We start from the raw sequence: 21,594 nt of genomic DNA, 5'->3' as shown, positions 1-21,594 counted from the left end.
TTCTTTGTATTTATTTATTTTTATTTATTTCGTCGAACTAGTTAGTAAAACTTTGCCACTGAAATGAGCCAGAATATCTAGTATTCTTCCCTGTTCTCAACAACTGTGCTTGACCTTGTAGCACGTTCCACCATGTAAAGACTGATGACAATTTAGCTTGCCCTTTGTCCGTGGTTAATGATTGATTGATTTGGAACCAAATATGCCTGAAGTAATAATTGGGAGGAGAATTTTTAAGGCTGTAAATCTAGTCGGATTTGCGTTGGTCAATATATAGGTAACATGCTTGTCTTCTGCACTTGGATGCCAAATCATCTTTCTAGGACTTGATTGGAAGTTCTTGTGTAATGCTTGTGATTTTCTGCGTTATATTCTGGTGTTCTGATTGTAAGGCGAAATCACTAATTAAAAGAGAGTTTATTAACAGGGTAAATGTAAATGTTGGCTTCTTTACGTAAAGTGACTTTGACTTTTGGAGGTTTGCTTCGATAAGATTGTCTATTTGTGGCAGTTCTTGAAAATAAGTTCAACTCTTTTTTTTTTATTATTGTTTTTCTAATTAAGTCGTAGTCTTTTAATTTTTAACTATTGAATTTAAATTTGTGTTATTTTAGAGCTAAGCTTGAATAGCATTTTTATTCGCCAAACTCCCTTAACTATCGAAAGCATTTCAGATTTTCAGTGCATAAAATGGCTCAAAGCAAAGCCAAGGGATTTGTTGTTTGCTTCTAAAGCAAAACAGATCTTTGATTATGTATGCTTCAGAACGAAAATTAACAGTGTTAGGCTGCTGTGCTTTGGAAAGTACTATAGTGCATCAGGTCAAGATGATTCATTCAGGTTACGAATCAGGCTAGATTTTAAGAGTTCATCTAGTATGATTTGGTAACACAACTCACCTAGTCATAACTCAATTTGATTTTTTTTTGAAAAAACTAAAGCACTGATTTATTTTTTTATATAAAAAAATATTGGAATAATAATGTATTGGAGTGATTCCGATTGAACGAGGTTAACCGGTTCAATTCATGAAACTGAGTTTAATAACAATGTTTTTCAGAATCTATTTTTTTTATTCAAATAATTATAAAAATAGATATTTATAGGAAAGACAATGAAAAACTTATTAAGGAGAAATGTATTTCTTCATCTTAAAGTTTATTTCCTTATCAATTCATCTTTTGATTGTTTGGATGCACGTTTTTTTTTTCAATTGTAAGCATTGTGTTTTGAATAAGAACATATCATTATTTAAAAAGCTAGTTTTAAAAAAATTAAGACAATTTCTCAATATTTTGTATGTGATTGAAGGAAAAAACACTAATAAATGTGATAAAACAATGTAAACATTTCATCAAAAAATTTTAAAAAGTAATTTTATTTTGATTAAATATTCATGAGCAATCATTTTTTTTATTGCATATATTGGGCACACAATAATAGAACAAAATTGTTAACACTCCAATAAAAACCTACACTATTATTGACGAACTATGGAAAAATATAACAGTAATTTTAATATCATATTCACATTTTTTTTCATAGTGCATAAAAAGACATCAATGACACTTCTCTTGTCAAAAGAAGCACATTGACACTAAATTTAATTTTTTTCCTCATGAAATGTGGGTAAAGAATCACTTTTTTCTCTTCTTCATCATTTCGCGGCGACTCTCTCCTCTCTTAAATTCAAGAATTGAAATATGAACACAATAAAGTTTTTGATCAAAACATAAAAGATCTAAACTAAAGGACCAAAAATGAAATTGAAAAAATTCCATAGGCAATTTTCTTAAAAAAAATTTGGATGAATAGTACCCAAAAAGAAAAAACTCTTTTTTACTCCATCAACAATTTTGATCCTTGAATTTTTATTTTTTCATAAGCAACAAAACTATATTTTTTCATTCAAAATCAAGCATCAATCCAATACCGAGATTGTTTTTTGAGACCATGACAATTTGATAGAAAACAATTCGAAAAAAATTATGAAGTTCAATCCTAAGTCAATGAAATGCGGAAGAATGAAATTGATAAAAAAGATCGATGATTATAGCAGGAAAATATTAAAAACAAAAACTATTAAAATCCACAATATTTTGTGAAGTGATAAACAATGATTCACCACCACTTTTAGGATTCTTTTAATTATAAATAAATTTTAAAACATATCCTACCAATTACCATAAGTTATTGAATGAATTTATGGGTGGACAAATTTATAGGGCCAAGTTATTGAATGAATGACGACTCAGTGGAATGCGTTCACTTTTAAAAGGGCTAATGTAAGATTTTATTAAAAATAAAGATTTCTTTTCTTAAAATTAGTACTATTTAAAAAAATAGCAAAATAACATAGTTTACAAAAGTTTTGGTAAAATAATAACTTCGTTACAAGTGGTAATTTGGAAACGTGACATCTTAAGATATCGCTAATGGAAAGTGTGATATTTCAAAGAAATTCTTATATGGACTCACACAAATTAAAATAAGAAGAGAGAAGAGAGAAAAATAAAGAAAAAAAGAAAAAGACCCTGAAAGCATATTAAAACTCTGATTACAACATTGCCAGTATAATTAAAAAAATCTTTATAAGATGAATATAACGACAACAAGAAAGGCCATAAATAGTTATGAAAGTTAGTTGCACTCTCCATCCAAAAACAAGTGAGAAATTACAATGAGTAGAAAGGAAAGACAAAAAGAAAAAAAAAAAAGACCTTAAAGGTATATCGAAACTCTGATTATTACACCATTAATACTATTAAAAAGATTTCAATAAAATAAATCTAACAATATAAAAAAAAAATCACTAATGATAATCAGAATGAGCCACACTCTCTAGGTGAATCCTTTGCCTTTCCATAGTACGTGTGAGTTTGTGACCCACTTCAGTCATACTTGATAGCCTTCGTTGTAATGATTTTATGGTATTGGAGTATAATAAAACTAATGGTCCTTTTTAGACATAGTCGGCCAAAATAGCCATAAAAGGGGGAAGGATATTGATATAAAATATATTTGTAATTATAATGTAAATGTGTTTTTGAAACTAATTGTGTTAAGTTGAAGATGAAACATAAATAAAAAAAAATTGGAAAAGGCAACCATGAACAATTTTAATGGCCATTCGACCAAGGTAGAAAAAAAAAAAGGGGGATTAGGGATGTTAGCTTGGTTTGCCATGGTATGAAACTTGAATATAGATGTATAAATTTACACACACACATTTAATTAGCAAAATTCAGATTTTTTGTATAAAACATTTTACTATTTAATTTTATAATATTAAAATATCTTTTAATCTGATTCATCAATTAAGATGAAATTTTATAAGAAGTCTATATGCTTATTATTTTATTTTAAATTAAAATTTTAAGTCAATCAGAGTTCAATAAAATCTTAAAAAGATACTAATATTTAGATAAAAAGATAGAAAATAACAGATAACTAATTAGTAGAATTTTTGTAAATAAATACAAACACCCCCTCACTCTTTATGCACTACCAGAATATTGAGTAACGAAGGCTAGAGAGAAAAGAAAACAGGGTTGGCGCTCTGGAAGCCATATCTCCACTATTCACCGTCGGATTAAACTAAGTTTTAGATAAGGTGTGCACATCATTACCCTCTATAATTGTACTTGAGGGATTGAGAGTATCAACATTCATTTGAGAGATATGATAGGCGAGTATATTTTACAAAACCCACACCGACTTAATCACGGTCACCAGCTTGTTTTTGCTCTTTCCATCATTGGATTCGCTTGAAATTTGCATGAGGAGGTTCCCCTAAGTGTTTTCTTCCTTCTAGTCAGTGGAGATTGTAAACAAATATCCTAGCAAAAACTTGTTCTTCTTAAATTGTAACTTGTCATTTTCCAGGTTAGTTTGGAGCTTTGCCTATATTTGGTCATTTAATCGTTGGATGGAATTGAATTTCGGATATGTTGTGTATGATATGATGGTCCACAACTTCACCGTTGGGATTGTGCTGGCTTTGAGTGTACACTGAGTTATAGCTATTTGAATATACTGCTCCTAGACTCGCTAATTCACTATTCCAACTCGTTGAGTCATTGTTCCAACTCGTTAGTCATTGTTTCAACTCATTTACTGTTACAGTTCGATTAGCTGGTTCATTATTCCAAGTCAGTGGATAATATGAAATTTAAAAAGGGTTTAAACAAAATTGAACACTTATTGGGTATATCTTACTCTAAGTATTGTTGGTTGATAAGTATGTTAAATAATGCTTAAAGTGAGATATTTAATTGATAAAAAATTTAAAATAGGCAAAAGCTTACATGGAAAAAATTATGAATATTGTAAAAGGAAAGATTAACTTGAAAAAGGTAGTATGGACTATATCGAACCTGGCTTGAATTATTATGTAGAATTTATCAACGAAAAACTAAGTCATTTGAACATAAAAAATTATCGATGAAAAACCGAGTCATTTAGACTTTGAAAATTATCAATGAAAAATAGAGTCATTCAGACATTAAATGTCATTGTAAGAAGATGCTAATGCAATTGAATTGAAATGATTAAAAAAAATAGTATATTCATGAGCTGTTTATGAAAGTATTTGATAATGTGAATTAGTAAATGTGATTAATGGACTAGAAAGGTTTGAATATTGATTCTGAATGTTTTATTGAATGTAGGAGAAACGTTTGAACTTAAGATTTGACTTCTTAAGAATGTGAATAATAGGATTTCAAGGAAAAAGGTTTCCCCCTTGCTTTTTTAAATGTTTAAATTTTTAAAATGCTAGAATACAATATAAATTATATATATTTTGTATTATTATGTATCAAGAAAATTATTGCCTATGAGTATGACAAATATTGTTATATGAGTATTGCTTATGACATGATGAATATTGTTATACGAATATTGCTTACAAGCAAGTGAACTATTGTTATCGTGTGAATGCTGCCTACAAGTAGGAAAGATATTGTTATGTGAATATTGCTCATGGGCATGAGAAATATTGTTATGTGAATATTGCCTATAACATGATACGGGCATGATAAATATTGTTATGTAAATATTTCCTACGGGCAAGAAAAATATTATTATTGTATGAATATTTTCTAGGAGTAGAAAAAAATATATATTGTGATGTGAATATGACTACGAGTAGGAAAAAAAAATATTGTGATGCGAATATGCATATGAGGCTGGAAAATTTTTTTGTGTGTGTGTGTGTAGATGATTTGTGATCAATCATAATAATGGATATCTCTATGTAAATTAAAATTAATTGAATAAATATTTAATTTGAATAGTCGACCTGTTTGGGGTTAGTGGCATCAACTAGGTTGATGGCCGACATATTTAATTTGACTAGCCGACCTGTTTTGGGCTGGTGGTATTAACAAGGTTGATGACCAGCATGTTTAATTTGACTAGATGACAAGTTTAGAGCTAGTTAAATCAACAAGGTTAATGATCGACATATTAAACTTAACTAGCCAGCCTATTTGGAAGTGGCATCAACGAGGTTGATGACCAACATATTGAACTTGACTAGTTGACCTGTTTGTGGATAGTGACATCAACAAGGTTAATGACCAACATATTTGATTTGACTAGATGACCTGTTTTAGGCTGGTGGCACCAACAAGGTTAATGACCAACATATTGAATTTGACTAGTTGACTGGTTTGAGGGTCGTGGCATCAGCAAGGTTGATGACCAATGTATTTAATTGACTAACTGTCCGAAGTTGAGCTAGTGGTGTCATTGGTATTGATTCTCAAGATACTTGATTGACTAAGTTGCTCAGAATGAAGTTGGTGGCATCAATACAATTGTATTGGCAGGTTATTAGTGGGTTATTAGAAGGAATAACGTAGCTGGCTAATAAAATAAAATGATGTATTTGTGTTAAAGTGTTAATTGTGGTTTAATGAAATAAAATAGCAGAGTATATGGTTTGTTATATTATTGCTCAATTCTATTCAAGATTAGTAATATAATGGTAGAGGTCCAGGATGGAAGGACCATAGATTTGTTTGGAATGTTTGTGGATTGTTGATGTTGACATTTGGGATCACTTAATTTTTAGGGGAGACACTGTCAAAGGCTTAAAATTTCATTAAATTGAGAAAGTTTATATTTGAAAGTAATAAGTCGAGGTAAAGTGCAAGCCTTAAATCTTTTTGAAAAATAAGTCAAAAATAATGTGAAAGATAATAGCATGGTCTATGTGAAAAGGAAATGAAATGATGAACCATGATGATGAGGAATACGGACTGCATGAGATTGAACTAGGCAAATAATCGCACAAAAAGTTCAAATGACAAATTATGTGTTAAGAGAAATGAATGTATATTTGAAATGAATCATAAGAGGAAGCTAGAATGATATATAATGAGTTAAAATAACATGAGTATTGGTTGTAACAAATTGAATACTTGAAAAGCCAAAAGAACATAAATATGTTTGTAAAACAAAAAATGTCATAAAGTAAATGTATTAGGGATTGAAATAATAGTGTGAACTAGAAAGGTATATATACAATAGTACAAGTTAAGTGTATTTGAGAAAGTGAATCAAAGTATGAGTCAAACATGTTGTGAACAAGAGTTATTATGATGTGACTGTGATTGTTAAATGAATACTATGATGAAATAAAGTTCATCAATGATTGATGGAAATGTATTAAACAAAGTTAGTGAAATTGCTTTTACTTGTATCGTTGATAATTGTTGATAATCCTGATGAAACAAATATTCATTATGAGTTTTATAATTTTGTATATTTTACAAGTATTTTTAGGATATCCCGACTCCTCATGAAATATTATCGAGTTAATTATTCTTTATAAATTGAATATGTTCTAGTATTATCTAATGAATATTTGTAAATAAATCTCATGTAAATAAATTGGAAAGTAATCGTGTATTTTTTAATGAAATTTTTAGATGTGGAGTTAAAGTAGTTCTTATGGTTGTATAAAAACAATATCCCTAATTTTCACGTGTAGGATAATTTAGAAAGATGAAAATCATATTTAAAGTACGGGGTGTTACGGGGAGGGTCAACCCTAGTTGGCTCGGGTAAATATAAGGATAAATGTTATAATTATCATAGTTTTAAAACCTGACTCGGAGGTCAACAAGGGCAAGGCTTGGTTTACGGGTCGAGAGGGTTAACCTAAGTTGACCTGAGTCAACTTATAGATAAAAATGATTATTATCATCGTTTTAAAACTCGATTCAAGAGTCGACTTGAGCTAAGGTTCATGCCACAGTTTGGGAGGGTCAACCCATTTGACCCTAATTTTTTTTAAATAATTAAAGCAACCTTGTTTTTAACATGTTCTTTTTTTAATCTCAGGACCACTTGGGTTTTTGATCGAGTCAAGTTGAGTCAATCATTCTTCTATTTTTTCTTAAACTTGGACTAATCCAGACCCTAAGTTGGCTGTTTTTCGAGTCAACCAGCCAAGTCAGTTCTGGTTTTATAATTAGGGTTATTATAATATTATTAATTTCAACTCAATATAAACTAAAGAAAAAAATATGTATGTTTGATAGTAATATAGATTAAGGGTAAAATAGAGTTTTTCATATTTTATTCTATTTTGTCCACCATAACCATACATGATACAAAAATAATTAATTTGTCTTGTATACCACTACTACACATAATTCTATCTTTGTCTCTTTTATGTTTTGTCTCATCTATCTCCACCATCTTAGTCTCTTCTATCCGAAGACATATCCAAATGTTATCTTTTTATATAAGATAACGTAGTGATCTCAAGTTTAGGAATCACTTACATAACTATCACATGAATTTTTCTATAGATACATGTGATCTCCCTATAGACAATCCTCAAACGGGTCAGTTTAGTGTACATGTCATCTGACAAGATCCAACATATTAGTTTTAGATATCCATTATACATCAGTTTATGAGAATAATTATTTTTATTTATATAGGAAAAGAACATGATATATATCGGTTTCAACAACTCTAATTAATGTCTAGTTTTAATATAGTGTCGATTATAAATATTTAGAAACAATACTTTGATGCAATATTAATATCATAATTATAACTACTTTATAATTTTATTTACAAAATATTTTTATCTCAATTACTTTATCTTTATTCTAGATTCAATAATCAAATATAAATGAATATTAAAAATAAAAAACTTTTAATAATAATAAATATTATTTTATATAAACAAAGTCAGTAACATATATAACTAATTGATTGACTAAAACAACTATACACTAAAATGTTTACCATTCCATTAAACAAAATTGTTTTTAATGCGTCATGAAGATAAATACGAGTACATTAACTTGTAGGCAAAATCAACTGGATCTATTCCTATTTTTGTACGATAGCTAGACATGTCCTACGATAATGCTCTGTCCCTTGCCCAAAAAAAAAGGCAACTCAATACTTTAGGAATGCTTCTATTAGCAGATCCATTGTTATAGCTATCTACTTTAGTTAAAAAGATTTACAGTTTCATCAATGATCTGGGAATCAATGAGACTTGTTAATAAGCTTGGAAACTGGTATGATATTACCTGATGCGTATAGAAGACATTCATATCAGATATGCTCATAGACCCTGTGTAATATAAGATTATGATAATTAAGTGTATATAAGATTAATTTTGAGACCTCACGTCAAAGTCACACACAACTCGAACAACTTCTAGCCTAGCTACCATTCTATGCTCGTGAGACATTTTCTGGATCAAGATTCCGAACCACACGACAAAGTCTACATAGAAAAAAGCTTTTTAGTGCAGAGATTGTAGACGGTAAAGGCTGATTTCACTGTGTGATCTGATATAGACCTCTTTAAAAGTTTAAATTAAAATCACAGACAAGCAATAAAACCAGACAAAGGCCCAGATATGTCAAATATTGAAGGTCTATTAAATGTCAATATCAATTAAACCGTGACATGAAGGTGGAAGTTTCCACCCAATTCCTTGGCCCTTGTGTGGAAAATTAAGCAATTTGGAAACGTGTGGCACGATCCTAGTGTTTGATCTAGAAGCCCACTTAAATCCCATGTAAACAAATTCAAACAGAAAGAGCCAGCCCAGCTTCTAGACAAAACTTACCAACTTGGATCAATTTTTCCACAATTATTAAACCAATCCACGATCGCTCATTCTGTCTATATAATATGACATGATGACGTTTCTTTCAAATTGAAGCCACCCCACTTGCCTCTGTGATTATTATTTCTGGAGGTCGGAAAATACAGCTGAACTTCTCAACTCCATGATTCATGCGCGGGTATGTGTGTTTATATATAAGTCCATGTTTAGCTGTCGGAAAACAAAAGGATCAAACATGGGTATGCCTAAGCCATTTTTGCTTCTGTTTCTGCTAATAGTCACTGCATCTGCATCCCAGAAACAAAGAACCATAGAAGCAAGGGCACTTTCATCCCTACCTCAACAAAGTAAGTACGTACATATATATCGCAATTTTACACTTAAGATCATGTCTCTCAAACGTTGATTATAAATTGATCGATTGTTCTCTTACTTACCATGAGCATGCGATTTGTAGAATATTCCAAGATTTTTCCGACGCTGGGAGTTGTTTGCAAGTGCTGTGATTCAACAGGACCTGAATGCGCAACTACTTGGACGGGTTCATGCCATGATCTCCAATGCCTTCCCTGGAAGATATAGACTACACTAATCCGTGATTTCCTTGTGCTTCTCTTCTTAGCGGTTGTTGTAGATATATTTAGTCATACTCGATCGATTATACATAAAATTTTGCATTTTAAAATACTGTAACAAAGTAGAGGCGTTCAGCTTCCAGCTTGGCCAAGTTCTAGCTTCATAAAATGATCCTAACATGACAAGCTTGATTTGGTCGACAGACATATTAAAGACTACATAGAATTTTTATGCTTAGCTTCACTCAAGACATAATATAATTTGAATCCTGTTGGAAGTGTTGGAAGTAAGACAAATATGGTATAAGATCAACACAACAATGCAAGGTTAAGAATTCAAGACTAAAAAACAGATTGAGAGGAAGATATACTTTTATTAAGTGTTTCTCTCTAAGTTTTCTTAGCTACTCTCTTTATTTTTATGTTTATTAATAATTCTGAATTACAAGTATTTTTATAAGCATAAAGTTCTAAATAATTAAGGAATTAAACTAATATAAGGTAATCCTCATCTAAACAAGAATTGTATTATGTCGACTAAATCGGTCGATCATTTCTGATTTTTTAGAATCTAAAATCTGATTTATTTTCAAACCCCCCCTTAAACTTTATTTTTTCATAACTCCCAACACATCTCTCATTTTGATTAAAAAAAAATCATATTTGAGTGGCTTTACGAATATATCTGTGACTTGGTCTTGTGTCTTTACATACTTGACTTTTAACTTCTTTTTTGTAATGCAGTCTTACAAGTAATGAAATCCTGTGTGAATATACCTACTTGTATCATGAAATACTGGATTCTTTGATAATGCAATGACTGATGAGTTTTCCATATATATTTCAGTAGACTTCTCTTGTGGTATTCACAATTCCTTCAATAATCTCCTTAGCCATATGGAATGACAAACACATGATATTGTAGCTACATATTCAGCTTCATATGTTGAAAAAGTGAATATATATAGATTGCTTCTTTGAACTCCATATGAATGTTTTGTCTCCCATATAGAAAACAAAACCTGTAGTGCTCTTTCTATCATCCATTTCTTTAACCTAATCACTATCACTATAACCCAAAAATTCAAAGCTATTAGAACAACAATAAAATAAGCCAAAATCAATAGTACCTTTGATATGCCGAATAATTCGCTTTAAAACTTTGAAGTGGGTCATAGTAGGTGTCTCCATAAATCTACTCACAAGTTCCACTCTAAAAGGAATATTCAGACGAGTGTATAAAAAATATCTCAAACTTACAACTAATCTCTTAAATGTTGTAGAGTTTATTCTCTCCCCTTTATCATTCTTAGACATCTTCACTCCACACTTAATTGGAGTATTCACTTTTGAGTAATCATTAATCTTGAACTTCTTGAGAACCCCTTTATAAACTTCTCTTGATTCACAAAGATTCCATCTTCTCCTTGTATGATCTTAATCCCTAAGTAGTAGGACATGAGACCAATATCCGTAATCTTGAACTCCTTGGTCATTGCTTGCATGAAGTCTTCAGACATCTTTGGATTATTTCTTATAAAGATTAAGTCTTCCATATACAAACATACAATGAGAGTATCACTACTCTTTTTGATCTTTATATAGATAACATATTCATGAAAGGATTTAACAAATTAATTTTCTAAGAAATAGCCATTAATGCAATTATACCAAGCCCTTGGGGCTTGTTTCAATCCATACAAGACTTTATTCAAGTTTAAAACCTTGTCTTTATGTCTTTTTACTTCATAACCCATAAGTTGCTCAATGCAGACCTCTTCCTCAAGAAAACCATTAAGAAAGGCTAATTTGATATCCATTTGATAGATTCTTCATCTATATTAGGCAATAATGACAATTATTAATTGAATGGTCTCTAATCTAGCAACGGGAGCAAAAACCTCATCATAGTCAATCATATGCTTTTGACACCTATTTGCTTTTTTCTTTTAGCATTCTTATTTTATTTATAGATCCACTTGACACCTCTTGGCTTCTTTCCATTTGGTTTAGAAACCAATTTTCATGTGTCATTCTTCTCAATTGATGCAATCTTCTCATCCATAACAATTCTTTATTTTGCATTTTTTATTGCTTCTTCAAACACTATAAGATCACATGTAGTAAAGTGACAATATAATGTTACATTATCAATAGGATTAGTTACCTCATATAATTCATCAAGGCTCCTCATCTTTTTTGGTGGACTTGATGGAGTGCCACTACTTAACCTTTCACTAGAAGAAGAAGAAGGAGAAAGAGAAGGAGAAAGAGAATGAGAAGTTAAGCTCATTAGTATAGATGAAGGTGTAACTATAGGTTCTTGATGATCTTCATATCTTTCTTCCTCTTCATTAAGAACTAATAGGAAGTAATATTTCTCACCATCATTTAGCTTCCAATCCCATGCTCCTTCTTCATTAAACTCAACATCTCTATTAATCACTATTTTTTCTTCGTTAGGGTTGTAAAGTTTGTATCATTTGGACTTTTGATCATAGCCCAAAAAGATCATCTTTTTGCTCTTGTCATCTAGCTTGCTCCTTACTTGATAATCTATATGCACATAGCCAATGCTCTAAAAAACTTTCAAGTAAGAAACACATAACTTTATTTTACTCTATGCTTCTTGTGGAGTTATGTTATCAAAGCCTTTGATAGGACATCTATTTAACCAGTAGATAGCATAATCTACAAATTTGGCCCAAAACTCTTTAGGTATCTTCTTGGTTTCAAGCATGCTTTTTGCCATATTAAGGATGATTATATTTTTTCTCTCCACCATCCCATTTTGTTATGGGGATGTAAACATCGTTAGGAGTCTCGTTATACCATGATCTTCACCAAAGCTCATTAAAACCATTAGAACAAAATTCACCCCTTTATCCGTCCTAAGTGATTTTATAGAATCATCACTTTTTTTTCAACTAATGCCTTAAATTTCTTAAAGTAACTAAATACGTTAGATTTTTCTTTTAAGAACCATACCCAATTTTTTCTACTATAATCATCAATAAAAAGTAGAAAATATAGATTTTTACCAAACAAACATGATTTGATAGGAACATAAACATCAACATGTATTTCTTATAGGGGTTGACTTGCTCTTGATGTAGACTCCTTCAAAAAGCTCTTGCAAAATTGTTTGCCCACTAAAAATCTTTCACACAACTAATTTAGATGTATAATGGATGGTAGACCCTTCAACATATCCTTTTATGTTATCATATTCAATCTATCAAAGTTTATATGCCCAAATCTCATATGCCAAAGCTAAGTTTCATCATTCACACATGCATTTAGGCACATCCATCTCTATGTTTAGCAAGAACATTTATTCTTTGTTATGGCTACTTTTGCAATTATAACTTCTTTAGTGTCAAGTAATGTCAAAGTATGATTTTTCATCTTAATCTCATACCTCTTTTCTAACAATTGTCCTAAACTCAATATGTTGTTTTTTTTTTTTATCGTTGGTATATAATAGACATCACCAATAAATTGATGATGTCCATCTTTTAGTTTCATCAAAATCGTACCTTTTCTTTTGATGGCAACCTTTGAATGATCTGTAAAGGTGACATTCAAGGTTGTCAAAAACGTATTTTTGACACGGCACGGAAAATGTAAAATAAACTCGGATTGTAAAAATGGATCGTAAAATCATAAAATCATAAAGAATTTTTTTTTCATACATAGTTCAAGCACCTTAAAATACATGCTTCAAATAAAAATTTATACATAGTTCAAACATCTTAAAATACATGGTTCAAATAAAAATTCATACATAATTTAAGTAACTTTTCATTAACTAACAAGTAACAAACTTAAAACAAACAATATGCTGGCGTGTCATGTAAACGAAAATTAGCTTCATTGCCTTCATCTTGCTCATTATTCCTCAGACATTCATCAATATCATTATCATCAAGAGGATTATTAGTGTCACTACTAGTACACCAACACCAATATTATGAACATTAGTGCTACTACTAGTACCAATACAAATATTATCAATGTTATTTAACTTAAAACCCCTTGAATTCTCTAAATTGTCATCAATTTGAATCTCCAAATCATCTTAAGTATCATTATTCTCCATTTTAGCATCATTAGGAATTTCTTCTTCATCACTTTCATCTTCTTTACCATTTTTTCTTCATGTTGCACTGTTAATAGCACCAAGCAAATCAAAGTTTGAATGTTTTTTTTCTTCGATTATCCAATAATCATCAAATGAAAGAGCATCTACTACACCAAAATCATCAACTTGCCTTTTGACTTGGTTATCATTCAATTTCAGATTGCACATTACAAATACCAAGTCATTCATTTTTCTATGATCCAAACAATTGCTTCGGTTTATATGAACTTAAATAAACAATTCAAATTTATAAGATTTTTATCAAATATTTCAACATTTAAAATAAAAAAATAAAAAAACTCACCATTTCAAATGTACTCCAGTTACGCTCACATCTAGATGAAGTACAAGTCAAGCTTAGAACTCAGATTGCAAACCTTTGTAATTCTGGACATTCATCCCCATAAGAATCCCACCATTGAGCTGGAGGTTTTTTTTTTATATCTTGTTGTCTTGGCAGTTTCAATGCCAAACAACCCATTTGCATCCTTGAATGATTCAAGTTGTTGGTCGATTTTGCACCTTTCAATTGCATCAGACACCATCCTTTCTAAGCATTAATATAATCCAATTTTAATGTTGGCATTAACCTTAAAATTGGGATTATAATGATAATAAGGATTCAAATAATAAGTTGCTGCATGTAAAGGTCTGTGGAGTTGAAGTTCCCATCTTATATCAACAATATTCCATATAGGTATATAACTATAAAAAAAAACAATAAAAATATTATTACAATCGAGGAATATCTCAATTGGAAGTATCTCTAAAGACATTCATATTACTAGATGACAACATTTGAAATACAAAATTAGCAAAACATATACCTTTTTTTTTCACAGAACCAAAATTCACTTGTATCTTCTCTTTTGCTTGATCAATTGCTTTATATATAAAATCCATAGCTGATTTCTCATCTGAATCAACTAATCGAAGAACTTTAATTAAAGGATATGCTGCCTTAATACATATAGTGACATCATGTGAAAACCTGTTGTCCAAAATATAATTTTGAATTCGTTTCCCTTCTTCTATTTTTGCAAACCTACATGAACTCCACTGTTTGGAAGTAAACATAGTCATCAACTATATTTTATGATCATTCAAACATCCTAGAGTCAAATATGCAATAACAGGTGATTCTCCTCCCCTTAGCAATAGTTACTTGATGCACCTCTAACTTCTTCTCAAAATCTTCCAATATCAAGTCAATATAATAGGCAACATATGGTGTCCAAAACAAACTCTTTCTTTTTTCCATCAATAATTGTCCTATTGCCTTATAATTTACAGCATTATCGGTGACTAGGACAACATTTTCCTCCCTAATCCTTTCCACAATGGCATCTAACATCTCAAATACCTTATCAGCAGTGTTGGACATATTAGAAGTATCCACCGATGACAAAAAAATTGTCCTTTAGGATTATTAACCAAAAAGTTACAAATACAATGTCTTTTTTTATCTGCCAATCCATTAGACATTATTGAACAATCTATTTTTTTTTTCCATTATAGCTTGTACTCCTTAAGCAAGTTCATTGTTTGATCCACTTCTTGCTTCAAATACTTCTCTTTAATATCATGGTAGGATGGAGGCTTGAAACCTGGCCTATACTTTGCAACCAATTTAAGTGCCTTAAGAAACTCAAGGTTTTTTACACAATTAAATGGAATTGCACTAGTGTAGAAAAACCTTGCAAATTATCGACATGCTTCTTTTCTAATATCCTTTTTTAGCAATTGATTTAGGGTTGTTTGTGTACTTCCACTACCACTAGCTGCTCTCTTTCCTTTGTCTTTGGAGCTAATTTCTTTTATTTCATCATCATTATCATTTCCAATATATTGATGAGCCTCTTTTCAGTTGCTTCTAGATTTTTCACCAAAACACCCAAAATCATCTGTTTAACATTTTCTGGTACTTGTTGACATGGCTCAACATCCTTATGAGTGCAAACCAAATATTGTTTGAAACGAAAAATACCTCAACTGATAATTGTTTTTGCAATACTTGCATTGAACTTTTCTAGAATTCTTATCAATATCTATACTATATTGCCATCCCACATCAAGCCTATTACTAGAAGAATTTTTTCTAGATGCCATAAGTTCAACAATTTAAGAATCAACTCAAATCATCCCTGTAATCAATCCAAATATTTTATGATTGTAATTAAATTTTTGTTAAAAAAGAAGTACCATAATACATGTGTTAGAACAATAATGCAGCCAGTAATGGGGACATTTGTAAGGTTAAAACAAATAAACTTTAAATCATAGAGAATCAACATTTTTATCCATATACAACTTCAACAATTTCCAAAACCATTTGAATTCGAAGACAATTATGAAAATTGTAGTGACAATTTAGAAAACTATAATCATGACCAGGAATATAAATCCCTTAAGCAGAGTGCATCTAGACATTAAACATCCCATATGAGCTATCTCATTGAATTAAAGTTTGTTGCACCACCAACATCTAGGCAAGAAAAAGAAGATATCCTCTCCAGTCAATAAGCTCAACTATAAACAATATAATTTAACACTTAGACTATAGTTTAAGCAATAAACTATCCACAAAGCCAATTAGCCATAAACTGCAAATTCAGTTCCATCAATTATAACTTATTCACATAGCAGAACCAGATAAGCAGTAACTAAAGATATGGAGAACACCACCTATGATGCAGAACATCAAATTCAGCCCATCAAGTTAAATATAGCCCCCTTTATTGAACAAAACAAATCTAGCAATATTCTATAGATTCACATATAATTAGGCAGTTGAATTAAGAGAAAACCACTATCCATCAATATTCTATAGATTCATAGATAATTCAATCTTCAGTACCATGACTCTTTATTTTCACATTTTGACTCAATAGACATTTTGTCGCTGTTGATAAAGAGGAAGTCATGAGCCATTGATGATGGGGAAAAAAAGAGAGCATTGCCGCTGTTGATGAAGAGGAAGCCGCGAGCCGTTAATGATGGGAAAAAAGGAGAGCGTTGCAGCCTACTATTATTGATGAAGATTGAAGAGGAAGCTATGAGCTGTTAATAGAGAAAGAGATTAGGGATTTAGGGTAAATGTTCTATAACTTATGTTCTCTCTATGTGTGTGTGTATTAGCTAATAAAAAGAAGTGAAGAACATTTACCTAATAACCAATAGCAATTGGAAAATTAGAGCCTGGAGGAAACAATAACTGCAGTTTATTTTTTTTGTTGAAATCGTTAAAACAATCTTTAAATTGTTTTTTTACACGATTTCACCTGATTTTAACCATTTTTGAGTTTTTAAAACAATTTCACACGTTAAACATATACTGACTCATAAAATCATACAATTTTACGAGTTAACTCGCAATTTTAACAACCTTGGTGACATTACCTTTAATTGCTTCATCAAGTTCTATGAACTTGTCTTTATCTCCACACATGTGGTTTTGGCTCCATTATCTAGATATCACATGTTCTCTTTGTCTTGCATTCTCTCTATGACCTTAGTAAGGTAGCTTCCTTCTCCTTTTCTATCATAAGATTTGCATTCTCCTCAACCTTCATGGTTGAAATCCAATAATCCATAGAATAATGACTTGTCTTTTGACAATTATAGCATTTAACTTTTGATTTGTCAAACCTAGATATCAAATTGCTACTGTTAGGATAATCGGTCGACCAATTTGCTTCATGTGGTTGACCGGTTTACCTGTTGAGGCTACTTGGCCTCCTCTTCTAAATCTGTCTCTTGCTCCTCTTCCTTTACTTTGTCCATGTCCTCTACCCCTATGGGAATATCCAAAACTATTTTGCTTTGAAAAAAGTGCTTGTGCACTCATATCCTCTTGAATCTCATTGACTATTTTCTCATGGGCTTATAATTTTCTTATGAGACCTTGTATTAAAAGGACATCCATATTTCACGATTCCTCTATCATACAACCATATAATGAAACTTCTTTTGCATTGAGCATAGGATCTTCTTTACCACATGTGTCTCTTTTATCTTCTCTCCATATCTCTTTATTTTATTGTATATGACCATTACTCTTGCAAAGTATTTTGAAAAATTCTCTGATTCAAGCATTTGTAACTTTTTAAAGTAACCACATAGCTTCTGTAGATATACCTTTCTCACATTGTCAGCTCCTTGGTTTGATTCTTACAAAACTTCTCATGCTTGCTTGGCAGGTGGTTACATTGGCCACTATCTTGAAAGTGGTATCATCCAAACATTGTTGGATGATTTTAGTGCTTGTTGATCTTTTCTTTATGCATTTTGCATGGTCTTTTTTAGGCTAAAGTCAACATTGCTCCATCTATAGGCTCCTCAAAGCCTTTTTCAACTATCTCTCATGCATCTTGGGAACTTAGCCAAGTTTTTACTAGAATACACCAAGTTTCATAGTTGTCTTTTGTCAACCTAGGACATTGAGTAGAAAGTTTGGATTGACTTTGTCAAATAATCAAACTTAAACTCTGATACCATTTGTTGGAAGAGGTATAGGTGTGGAATAAGATCAACACAACAATGAAAGGTCAAGAACTCAATAATAAGAAGAAGATTGAGAGGAAGGTATATTTTTATTAAGTGTTTCTCTCTAAGCTCTCTTAGGTATTCTCTCTATTTTTATGCTTATTAATAATGCTGAATTACAAGTTTTTTTTATAGGCATAAAGTCCTAGACAAAAGGGTTGCTAATAATTGATATTGTTTGATTAATCTTTCATGATGTGGAGACTAATGACATTAGTGGTAACTGATAACTGATATTGTTTTTATCTAATTAACCATATGAGTAGTGACATGATCAAAGAGTTGATGTCGTATCTCAAATACAGGAGTGTCAAAGTAATAAATAACCCGGCAAGACCGGGGTCGAACCGCAGGAGGTCAACTATATAAATTACAAATAAAGAGAAAGATTTGAAGAGAATAATAACAGAAAAGGAGTTGAAGAGAGTTTTGGGATGTGATATTGGTGTAAGGATTAAACAATGATAAAATAGATGTCAAGGTTAGAGGATTCATTAATGATATTTCAAATAAATATAATATAAACTCTTTTTATTACTCAACTAGAAACCACACACAAAGGAGATTCCAATCGGATGATTTATCGTTATTAGCTCATTATAAATTATTAACATGATCATATTAATCATCTTATCTAAGTAACACCATACTTATAAATATCATCAGGCATTCATGTTGTTAGCTTATGTTAATAACAAATCAAGTTCCGATCATAATAACGATATCGGCCGAAGACTATGAAGGATGAAGCATTTGATGTACTAAGTATTATACAACATAAATCTAGACTAACCATTTAACAAGCAAGGTATTAAGAATTAGTAAGATAAAAAGATAAAACATGTTAATAACAATCTTTCTTGGATATAAACATTAAAATCCATGTTGAGTTTATATTATACCTAATCTAACACCACTAGTGAAACCTTTTCACCTTGACATAATTAACTTAGCTAAAAATAATGAAGAAGAAAAACATAAATAAACAATATAAGAACATATACATGATATAAGTTAACTAAGTATAGAAAAGGAAATGAAAAAAGCATAAATAAGAAATTAATATAGCAAGAAAGAAAACTTGAACATTACAAAGAGAGAAAGCAAGAAGATGTTTTTGATCTGAAAAATAGGATGACTAAATAAATGGCAAATGCTTACTTTTATAGGTTAAAATTTGGAACTATTGATTGGTTGACAAACTATTTAGTTGGTGGCCAACCATTGATTTGGTAGCTGGTTTTTGACATTGTTGGCTACTGGTTATTGATATTGTTGGCTGGCCAAAACATCATTGCTAACATCAGAATTAGAGCCCATTGTATTTATGAAAGTTGTGGACAATTGTCTCAGCTTTCTAACAAAAAAAAAATCAGAGCTCATTTGGACTTCTAGAACTCAAGATATGAGCTGAATACCGAACAGTGTCTGAGTTGCAGGACATATTTTGGCTTCTCCGTTGTTGCTAAGATTTGAACTTGAAAATGGTAGAATTGATTCTTGAACTCCCATGAAATTTTTAGATTTATGTCTTAGCTTTCCATCCATATAAAGCAGACCTAAATCCAAGGTCTACAACTCTAGTTATGATCCAATAACAGAATGATGTTCAAGTTTGAACCAGCATCTCTTCTCTTAGTCCTTTCTTTGTCTTCTTAATTTCAATAGTTAATCACATCAATCAATCCTTTGAATTGTGAGACACACCTGCATTCAAAACAAGCATTTACCATCAATTAAAGATATATTATATTATCAGACTTGTTATTATAAAACATGTTATAGTTAGAGAATTTAATGATACTTTAGTGCAATATGATTCTTTATTGAATAATAATTGAATAATGGATTGTAAACATCCAAAAAGAGAGAGAAGTAAAGTTGAAATGACTCCACCATCGCTGCCGATTTTAGAAATCGGTAGCGGCACAGTGCAAATATGTCTTTGGCTGCCGATTTTTGATTTAGTAGCGGCATAATTGGCTGCTAATTTTTGAATTGACAGTGGTAAAGTTTTTGGTTACCCATTTCTGAATCGACAGTGAAACAGTTTTTGGCTGTCGATTCGGCAGCGGCATAACTGGCTGCCCATTTCTGAATTGGTAGCGACACAATTTTGCTATCGATTTATGAATCGAAAACGATGTAGTTATTGGCTACTGATTTCTGAATCGATAGTGGCACTGTTTGGCTATCGATTTATGAATCGGTAGTGGCACAGTTCTCGCTGCCGATTTAAAAATCGGCAGCGACACTATAAAACTTAAAAAAAAAATTATGTTGGACCGGCCTACCCTAGGGGAGAATGGGAATAGAAACCAACCCAAGGATAACCCAAAAGGGGGATAAGGACAATCTTGGTCCAATATCCAAACACCTCTTTGCATTTAAGAGGGGTATAAATGCATTAAGGAGAGAGAAAGAGGCACTCTTTCCAAAACGAGCTGCATGCTCTTGCCTTCTTCCTCTCCCTAAAAATCTGCCTGCAACAGTTGCATACCCAGTTGCATGTACCACCTTTAAATGCTAGAAAAAAAGGATGACTAAGGGAAAGACAAAAGTGGCCGAAGCCATGGAAGAAGAAGGAGTCCAAACCCCTTCCTCATAATCGGCCAACAGTTATGATTGCAACAACAACCACCCTCTCCAAGAAGAAGACCCACTTACACTAGTTGTATGTCCCATGCCTTGAGTGTTTGAAGAAGAAGAGAGCTAGGGAATTACGTTAATGACTGAAACCATGAGAGGAGAGGGAGTGTGACAGACCCGCTATACAACATAGATGGAAGAGAAGGAAAAACTGAAGTTGAGGAAAGAACCATGTCACCAAAAGCTGCTCAAAAGTTGTAAAAAATGTGAGGTAAAAGAAGTATTCTTTCTTGGCTGGTTGTTGCCTCACGATTTCAGAACAAGGAAGGGATGAAAACCCCAAAGTAGAAGGTTTAATATGCATGCACTCATAGTTTCAAAAATAATTAAATGGAAGATCTAAGTGGAATGATTGATGAACTTGAATGAAATGTAGAATGAGATGAAGAAATGCAAAAATTATGATCTTGTTGAACTCTTAAGGACATACTTGAACTAAAACAGAATGCATGATGGTGTTATTATCTTGATGCTTGCATGTATGATAAAAGAACTTGTGTTAGAAAGGGTTATGTACAAAATTATGTAGTCATTGGGACCTTGACCCTGTTGAAACAAAGCTGGA

General features: G+C 31.3%; 1 long non-coding RNA gene and 1 pseudogene across 1 annotated transcript; one reads left to right on the top strand and one right to left on the bottom strand.

Moving 5' to 3' along the window:
• Window positions 1–9,166: 9,166 nt before the first annotated feature.
• On the top strand, window positions 9,167–9,929 carry LOC133676484 (uncharacterized). The gene is made up of 2 exons (XR_009835617.1): window positions 9,167–9,463; window positions 9,574–9,929. It is a non-coding gene; the product is annotated as an uncharacterized LOC133676484 (long non-coding RNA).
• A 274-nt stretch (window positions 9,930–10,203) lies between these two features.
• On the bottom strand, window positions 10,204–11,211 carry LOC133677519 (uncharacterized; annotated as a pseudogene).
• Window positions 11,212–21,594: the final 10,383 nt, after the last annotated feature.

Source organism: Populus nigra, chromosome 17, assembly GCF_951802175.1.
Source record: "Populus nigra chromosome 17, ddPopNigr1.1, whole genome shotgun sequence".
NCBI lineage: Eukaryota > Viridiplantae > Streptophyta > Magnoliopsida > Malpighiales > Salicaceae > Populus > Populus nigra.
The sequence above is the reverse complement of the archived record's forward strand: the minus strand, read 5'-3'. Positions and strand labels throughout refer to the sequence as shown.